This window comes from Oryctolagus cuniculus, chromosome 14 (genome assembly GCF_051225735.1).
Source record: "Oryctolagus cuniculus isolate XC-2025 breed Fujian yellow rabbit chromosome 14, ASM5122573v1, whole genome shotgun sequence".
NCBI lineage: Eukaryota > Metazoa > Chordata > Mammalia > Lagomorpha > Leporidae > Oryctolagus > Oryctolagus cuniculus.
The window spans coordinates 66,769,878-66,779,095 of NC_142880.1; the positions used below are offsets into that span (position 1 = coordinate 66,769,878).

General features: G+C 36.7%; 1 protein-coding gene across 2 annotated transcripts in view; it reads right to left on the reverse strand.

The window, feature by feature from the left end:
- Positions 1 to 9,218, reverse strand: part of PLCXD3 (phosphatidylinositol specific phospholipase C X domain containing 3) — a 229,028-nt gene that overhangs the window by 112,964 nt on the left and 106,846 nt on the right. The gene's annotated exons all lie outside the window — the stretch shown is intronic.

A 9,218-nucleotide genomic window follows, 5' to 3' on the forward strand; every position in this document is an offset into this window, starting at 1 on the left:
ACCTTCATTTTTCCTATTGTATAAAGCTTCTTCCCTCAGCACATCTCAGAAACAGTAAGCTCAAGTAAAGGAGGTTAGCTTCCCTACTTAAGTCCTTTGATCCGAGATCACAGACGATAATTTGAAAAGTCCTATTATATGGATGCCTCCGAGCAGCAGAGATGCTCAATATTCATCCCAATTTCTATCAACTTTCTGGGTACTCTCCTTAAACCAATAGATGAGCTGATAGTGAATCCCCCGAGAACACAACTGTTCCAGTCAAGGGACAGAAAGATCTGCTCTATTTGCCTCCCATAGTGAACCTACTCAGCCTCCTTTATCATATGAGTTTATTTTTAAAGATCAGCAATGGAGCTGCTAGAATAGTTAGAAGAGATTGTAAAAAGATACAGCATGCCTCAATTACTGTCCAACTTCCTGTAAACCAGACATACATTCTCCTTTATGGTGCTGGATCCTCATCAGCATAAACTCAAATGAAATCATGCACTGAGGTTTTGCTGTGCACAATGTGTGCTAATCCAATGTCAACAGCATCGCAACATTCTAACCTAGCAACACAGCATTGCTGAGGGCTGCTTCCAAAAAGGACAGGTCCAGGAATGTGCAAAAACATACACTTGATTTACAAAGGTTTGAGAGGAAAATCATACAGCAGCATTAGCTGGCAAGTAAAGAGAAATAGCAATACACCCATCTGCTCTTGTGCTGCCAATACCCTAGAGCCGGGTATTTGAGCAGCATGATTTTGGTTCAGCCTATCTGACAACATGAGAAGACTTTTTGAGTTGTTACAGCTGAAGGGGAGTGCAACTGGCAGCTAGTGGATATAGGGCCCCAGATATTGTTTAACAATATTACAATGCATTAGACAGCCCCAACAGAGAATTACCTGACCCAATGTTAGTAGTAACAAGACTGAGAAAGCTTGTTCTAGTGAAAACTATCCAAGCAGATAAACTTACCTCTAGAGATAGACACCAAGTATTCTCATTGTTCCCCTCTAGCAGTAAAATATTTCCCCACACAAAAATTCATCTTTCATGTATTTCTCATTCCTTTCTACTTTGAAGCTGACCTCAATACCTACAGCAACAAAAACTATCACAACATGATGCATTGTTTTTGAATTCATTTGAAACCCAACAGAAATATATATATATATATATATATATATATATATATATATATAAAATCTGACTTCTTAAGGTAATCAATAGAACTTTTTTTTTTTTTTTTTTTTTTTTTTTTTTTGCCTCTCAGGGACCAGGAGCTGGGTCAATTAGTATGGATAACTGAATGGTGGTTTTCTTTTTTTTTTTTTTTTAACTTTTATTTAGTGAATATAAATTTCCAAAGTACAGCTTATGGATTACAATGGCTTTCCCCCCCATAACTTCCCTCCCACCCGCAACCCTCCCCTTTCCCGCTCTCTCTCCCCTTCCATTCATATCAAGATTCATTTTCAATTCTCTTTATATACAGATCAGTTTAGTATACATTAAGTAAAGGTTTCAACAGTTTGCACCCACATAGAAACACAAAGTGAAAAATACTGTTTGAGTACTCGTTATAGCATTAAATCACAATGTACAGCACATTAAGGGCAGAGATCCTACATGAGGAGTAAGTGCACAGTGACTCCTGTTGTTGACTTTACAAATTGACACTCCTGTCTATGGCATCAGTAATCTCCCTATGCTCCAGTCATGAGTTTCCAAGGCTATGGAAGCCTTTTGAGTTCACCGACTCTTATCATATTTAGGCAAGGTCATAGTCAAAGTAGAAGTTCTCTCCTTCCTTCAGAGAAAGGTACCTCCTTCTCTGAAGACCTGTTCTTTCCACTGGGATCTCACTCACAGAGATCTTTCATTTAGGTCATTTTTTTTTTTTTGCCAGAGTGTCTTGGCTTTCCATGCCTTAATCAATAGATCTTTCAGGCTAAAGTTAACCTATGTAGTAGGTAGCTTTTATTCATTGATCTCCATTTCTACCTTAGAAGATTCTTATGAGGTACAAGTTTTATGTGAAAATATTGTCTAGGTCATTATTTAAAAAGAAATTGAGCACCTACTGTATGTAAGACACACAGGTTCTGCATGTGCCTGAGCAGAAGTGGAGGCCATGGCTGAAAATTAAATTAACAGCATCTATTCAGTAAGGGAAGACAAGGCTGATTACTCCTATCAACTGTCTTCTGCCTCATCTCCTGCTGCCTTGTATTGAGCATTTTGCAGACATTGAGTATCCATACATGCCACACAGCAGCTCAAGGATATAGAAATAAAACAGTATATGTGACTAATTGAAACTCTGTCCTTGAAGAGTTCATATCACAGTAGGGAGAGATGGGCAAGAAAATCCACCATGATCACAAGGCTTGCTAAATGCAATGATATATATTATATCTTTGGATAAAACAATAGTTCAGTCCTGAGTGAGACATGATATTCTAAAGATAATTAACTATCACAGCTAAAAGGTAAGAACAAAACACCAAATATATGAGACCATTAGGGCTATACTACTTCAACGTTAATGTGCATTTGAATCATGCAAGGATCTCATTAAAATCTAATTCAGTTGGACTGGGGAGAGGCATGAGAGGCTTTATTTCCAACAAACCCCTAAGTACTCTGAAGCTGTTGTCTCAAGGATGACACTTTGAACAGCCAGGTATTGAGGGAATACAAGCGTCTTCTAATTCATGAACTACCCATTACACTGCCTTTTCTCCTGAGTTTCCTGGGCTTCCTCATTCTCAGCCTCTATCCTTTAGAGATACACATGTATGGATATTCAGACACATGCATACAGACACTACAGACACATGCATACACATACATACACACTGATGCACATACTTCTTAGATTATTTTAATTGACACATAAAATTGTGGATATTTATAGGGTTCCCTGGAATTTTTGATTCATTTATATATTGTACAATGTTCAAATCAGAGCAAACATATTGATCTCTTCAAATAATTATCCTTTTTAATGGTAAAAAGATCCAAAATTCTTTTAGTGTTTTTGAAATATATAGTACATCATCACTGTTTACACTCATCCTAGGTACAACAGATCAGAAGTTATTTTCCATATCTAAGTATAACTTAACACCTCTTGATCAACCTTTCTCATCCCTCTCCCCTGCCTACCTTTTCCAGCTTCTAGTAACCACTGTTCATCTCTCACCTTCTATTTTAGATTCCACATGAGTGAGGTCATGTTAGATATACACAATTCTGCACATTTGAGTTTTGGCTATATGAGGACCTCCCAATTGGGGGAGGTGTTACAATGCCCATATTATGGGTTATAGGTTCAATACTTTGCCCTGTAACAAAGAAAAAAGTCTGAACTGATCTCAACTGATCTTTCTTGTTATTAAGAAAACACTCACTTTGAAAAACTTGTTGAGGTCATTTACTAGCACTCATGGGAACTCTGGAAGTCAATCTGTACATATTAATAAGCCAAATGTAAGTCCATGGCCAGAAACAAGGTATGCTGTATCTGAGAACAGTATGCCTGACCCCTGTCATCTTTGAGGCCACCACTCTGCACTATCATTCAAATGTCTGTATTTGCATCTTCATAATGATCACCCTTACAGATGTAACAGGGCAGGACAAATGATGAATCAAGGATGACTAAATAACAAAGACAAGTTCCGTTCAGGGGCATCCACGAAAGAAATGTGGCAAAGATGATGAAGAAAAATGTCATCTCTTACCAACAGTATTTGCTTTGGGTATTTTAGCAGAAACCCATGAGTAATTCAAAAGGGACATGTCAGTTATATGTCCAGTTTTTTCCTAGAAATTATTTTAAAAAATTTCACTGAAATACATTATATACATCCTACATTTAGTTTTTAAGGAATGTCCATACTGTTTTCCATAATGGCTGTTTGAATTTATATTCCCAACATGAGTGCCTAAGAATTTTCTCTTTCTACATCCTTAGCAGCATGTTATTTATTTATTCATTTGTTCATTCATTCCCTTTTTGATAGCAGCCATTCTAACAAGGGTGAGGTGATATCTTATGTGATTTTGTTTGTATTTCCCAGATGGGTACCAGAATCTAGCAATCCCTCTACTGGGCATATGGCCAAAAGAAATGAAATAATTTTATCAAAGAGATAATTGCCCCCACCATGTTTATTGCAGCACTATTCCTAATGGCCAACATATGGAATCAACCAAAATGATCATCATCAAATGCAAAGAAAATTTGCTATATGCAGATAATGGAATACTTTTCCGCCATAAAAAGAATGAAATCCTTTCATTTGCAGCAAAATGGATGGAAAGAGGGGACATCATGCTAAGTCAAATAAGCCAGACACAGAAACAGATACCGCATGTTCTGCCTCATAGTTGGAAACTAAAAAATAAAAATTCATAGCTCAACCTGAACACAGAATGATTACTAGAGGCTGGAGATACAGGGCGGATAGAGGAGTTTGGATGATAGGTACCAAATTGGTAGATCAGAGGATCAGTTCCTAGTGTTACATGGAATGGTGGAGTAGCTATGCTCACACAATGAATAATGGATCACTGTGAGTTAAATAGAAGAGAGGAGCTCCAAAATTTCAGTCAAAGGCAATGTCAAAGAAGGGGAAACACCAGTTACCCAGATTCGATCAGTTCACTTTGTATACATGTATTGAAATATCACTATAAACCATAAATAGGAATAATTATTAATACAGATAAAATAAAAGAAACTTGCCTTTTATGAAGAATTTGGGGTAGAACTAAAGGAAAATCTGAAATCTCATAGCCCTGTTTTGCTTTAGCTTCCAAGGGCCATGAGCAGCCCAAGAAAATGGAGATATTCTTGACCAAAGACAGAGATGTACTTCATCTTTTGGAAAATATGTTTTGCACAGTAAATGGTCTTGTTCTTCCTCCACTGACTTCCCTAAGAAGTTAAAGGAAATTGGATTCCCAGGAGCCTTAAGAGCTTTTAGTTCAGTCTCCTAAGGCTACTCACGACGGATCATTCCCTTTGCTGCCTGGGCTTGAGCAACACCAGAGTTCTTTCTGCTTGTCAAGTATATGAAGCTAATTCCACCTTAGTTCCTGCATTTTCTATTCCTTCTGCCTTTAATATTCTGCCCCTAATTTTGTCCTTGGCTGGTACCTGCAAGTTGGGCTCAAGTATAAGGCAGCTTACCCTATGGCCATCACTTCCCCCTAGTAAGTTTTATCCTTGTGACAAGTATATAAAACTGAGCATCAATAGTATCCACTAAAACGGAAGCAAAGGTGATTCAGTGTCATGTACAGGTCAAACAAATCATGAGGGAAAGGAAAAAAACTAGAAAAGGAGATGTAGTTTCCACACAGTCAATTCCTCATTCCACTCTAGGAGCTAACTGTGTTGGATGCTGACCTCTGAATTCCAGCTCCTACCCATGGTTTCTTCACGGAGACACAGAGTTGCAGCAGCCCTGAGAACCTGTAAGTACAGGGGAAGCTCTGATTTCCTGGGAAAACAGAATAAACAGCCTTGGGAAAGGGAGAGGAACATTGTATAAGACCAAATTTATTTCACAGAAACCAACTATTCTGAAGATGAAATCTATTTTTTTTGCTCTTAGAAGAAAATGAACATGAAACGTAGAAAATAAACAGTGCAATTATTAAATATGCTGAGATTTGAGAGCCAGGAGGCCTCTAAAGCCCATGTATTTAGTTTTGTTCTTGCATGTCTGGAACTATTTGTTTTCCTTTTATGAATAATGAGAATTTGAAATAACACATATTACCCTTAATTATGTTTGTGCTACAGAAAGAACATCTCCTTGAAATACAAGCCTTTGATTCTCTGATGCCCTCAGAAAACAATACTTCTTGCCAAGAGATGGATCTTTTTTTTTTTTTTTATCAGAAAAGAGTTTGAGGCCTGGGGGTTATTCCTTTGCTCTTCCCTCCAATCTCTCTTTCTCTTCCCCCAAGTCTTGAGATTTGAGATCTGGATGAATAGAAAACAATATAAGTCTTCTTGCTTTGCAACCTCAAATCACAAGTAGAATATTAAGGAATGTTGATAGAACCAGGGCACATGTACAAACTGCTTTCTAAAAACCAGAACATAGGTACCACAATTGGGCCTATTGGTAGAAAATTCTAAATAGCATCACCTTGATACTACATGATATTTAGTTCCTAAAATCATACAAGGCATATAAACATTCCCCAAACCACTCACCCTATATATGTGTGTGTGTCTGTGCGCATGCACACAAATATATACACATACATAAACAATTTTTGCAATAGTGTTAGTTATATAGAGCATTAATCATGGACACACATATAACATGCCTTGGATTACATTACCAATGTTTTTCCATAGTGTTACATAGCCTTCAAATATTGTTTAAATAATGGCATCCTTTTGTATATACTAATACTTGAGTGATTCTTCTATTTATTTCTTAGTTGCTTCCTAAAAATTATATGATAATGAAACTCTTATAATATTCCTCAGGAATTTAGTAATGTCATGTTAGGAGATGACTTAAAGCAATAAAGCAGAGGAAGAGAAAGAGCTTATCTTCTCTCAGAATTGTGTAACTACCTTCAAGGGAGCAAAGGACACTGGAAGCTGGCTGTGGAAGTCATGGGAGGTATGAAGGCACAGATTACAGTGGCCACGAAAAGCAAGTGGCACCACTCATTTCTAATAATGATTCTCTTCCAATCATGTAACTTTTTCAATCTGCTCTTCCCAATTTTTTTCTTTTGTATTCTTTTTAGATGTTTTACTAATTACTTTGTTTTTTAAATTTTGCTAACATGTAATACATGTGTATTTTTACAGAGTGCAGTATAGTATTTCAGCACATACATAGCAAAAACCAATCAAACCTGGCAACTAAACTATCCATTTTCTTATCTTTTCTTGGTATTTGGAACCTAAAACTTTCTCTATTCCAGTTATTTATATAGTAGATAACGCATTATTGCAAATTGTGGCCTCATACCACTATGCTATGAAATACTAGACCTTTTCCTTAAATATAACTGTGTTTTGGTAACCACTACCTAATCTCTCTCTATTCTACCTCATTCTCCCCAGCCATAATCACTATTCAAAGTTCAAATCCATTAACATCCTGAGAGAGAAGATACAGTACTTGTCTTTCTATGTCTGCCTTATTTCACTTAACATAGTGATCTCCAGTTCCATTCATTTGGCTGTAATGTCAGGAATTCATTCTTTTTTATGGTTCAATAATATTCCACTTCATTTATCTAGGCTGAGTCCCTATTTGGCTATTGTGAACAGTGCTGCCATGAATACTGGAATTTGCATATGTCTCTCATATGCTAATTTCATTTACTTCTTTTCTTAGAATGCATTCATTTATTGTTTCATCCTTGATACCTCACATCTCTGTTACTGTCTTTCTTGCCAGTCCTTACTTCTTATTCAGGAAGTTATCTCAGTTATCCCCCTGCAATGTCCAAAGACCTTATTATTATCTAAACTTCAACAACATACCATTAGGCACACACAGACATGACTATACCTCAAACAGTGGTTTTACTTATGGAAATTGTTTTTTTTTTTTTAAGAGCCTTCCTGTTACACCCTAATATTTGTGTTGTTTCCTGCTAAGAACTGTTCAAACTATATTTAAATTGTGGTAAAATATGTACTCCATGTTCTTATTTTTAGTCTCTTTGGGAAAAAAAGAAATGAGTATTGGAATGATGTCCCATGAAAATCATTTATTTACAAATGATCTCAAATTGATATGTAAACAATATGATAATAAGTTCTGCCACTTATTGCATTCCATGTATTATAGCTTATGTTTAATTTGGGAGTTAACACTCAACCACCGGAAATAAGTAATTAAAATACAACTGCCTGGTTCAAAGTTAATCATTTTTATATAAGTTAAGAAAATATTTTTCAGTGAATGAGCTCAAGATTTAAACACACAAGTCACAAATTCTGTGGTATATAAGGAGGCAATTTTGAGCACGCTCAATTTCAGTATCAGCCCAAGCAAATAAGTGGCCCCACTAAGTTCAAACCGAATAAACTTGAACGCCAAAGAGATGATCATTTCACTTATCTACTGTTCATTTTAACAATTAACATCCTTGGACTGCTGCCGATTTAGTTTACTTGGATTAGTTTCTTGGCTCAGAACATTTTCTATTTTCATAATTAGTTTAGGCACTTGCTATCTTACTGATGAGGTGGGAGAAAGGGTCTTTAAATTCTCAAAATGAGTAGTCTTTAATTCTCTGTATGCAGAAAAGTGTCCAATTTATGTACTTTATATTATTTTTAAAGACTCCTGTTGTAAGAGGAATACATGAAAAATATTTTTATAACATTTTATTTTAAAAATATGCAGCTGATCTAGCAAGAAATTAAGGAAAATTACCAAGGGTCAAACAAAAACAAGGAACAGATAGAATTCAAGGGGTAAGTCATCCTGAACTTTGGAAGTCCTGAGGTCATTTCTGATACAAAAACCTAGAGCTTTGGTTTTTTTTGTTGATACATATTTAAAAATTCTGGGTCTGAAACCATGTGGGGTGGGTATAGCGAAACCACAAATTTTAAAGTAGTATATCAAGGCTAGTTAGAGTTGAACTATTATTTTTGATAGCCAGAAAAGGTTAAGCTGGGAGTGCTACCTGAAACTGAAAGGAAAGGAAAGGGCTGTCATGAAGCTTCCATGAGAGGAACAAGAACCATCAGTGAAGGGAGTCAGCCACCCCTAAAAAACTCGGAGTGGGATCAGGAGGAATGAATATCATGGCCTCTCCTATTATCCATGTTGGGTACTTCAATTAGTCAAACCCAGCTGCAAACTCAGTAACAAAGAAGTCCATTCATGAACTCCATCAAAGCCTCCCAGAGCCAAGCGCAAAATGAGAGAGGCTAGAGCGATCTAGAGGGGAAAAAAAAGATGTTATCTAGGACATACACCTTTGGCTGTGGAATGGTTTGAACAAGATTTGGCTCTGTAATTCATGCAGATATTTCAACCTCAAGCTAATGATACTAAAGAGGTGGAAGTTGGACCATTTGTCATTGAGAGTAGGCACTCAAAAGGTAGTTCTTAGGAGAGGGTTCATTAGAAAGCCAAGCTGGACTTGTCTCCCTCTCTCTGCTTCCTGGCTTGCCATGTAATTCATCCTCGACAAGTGTACTGCCATCCA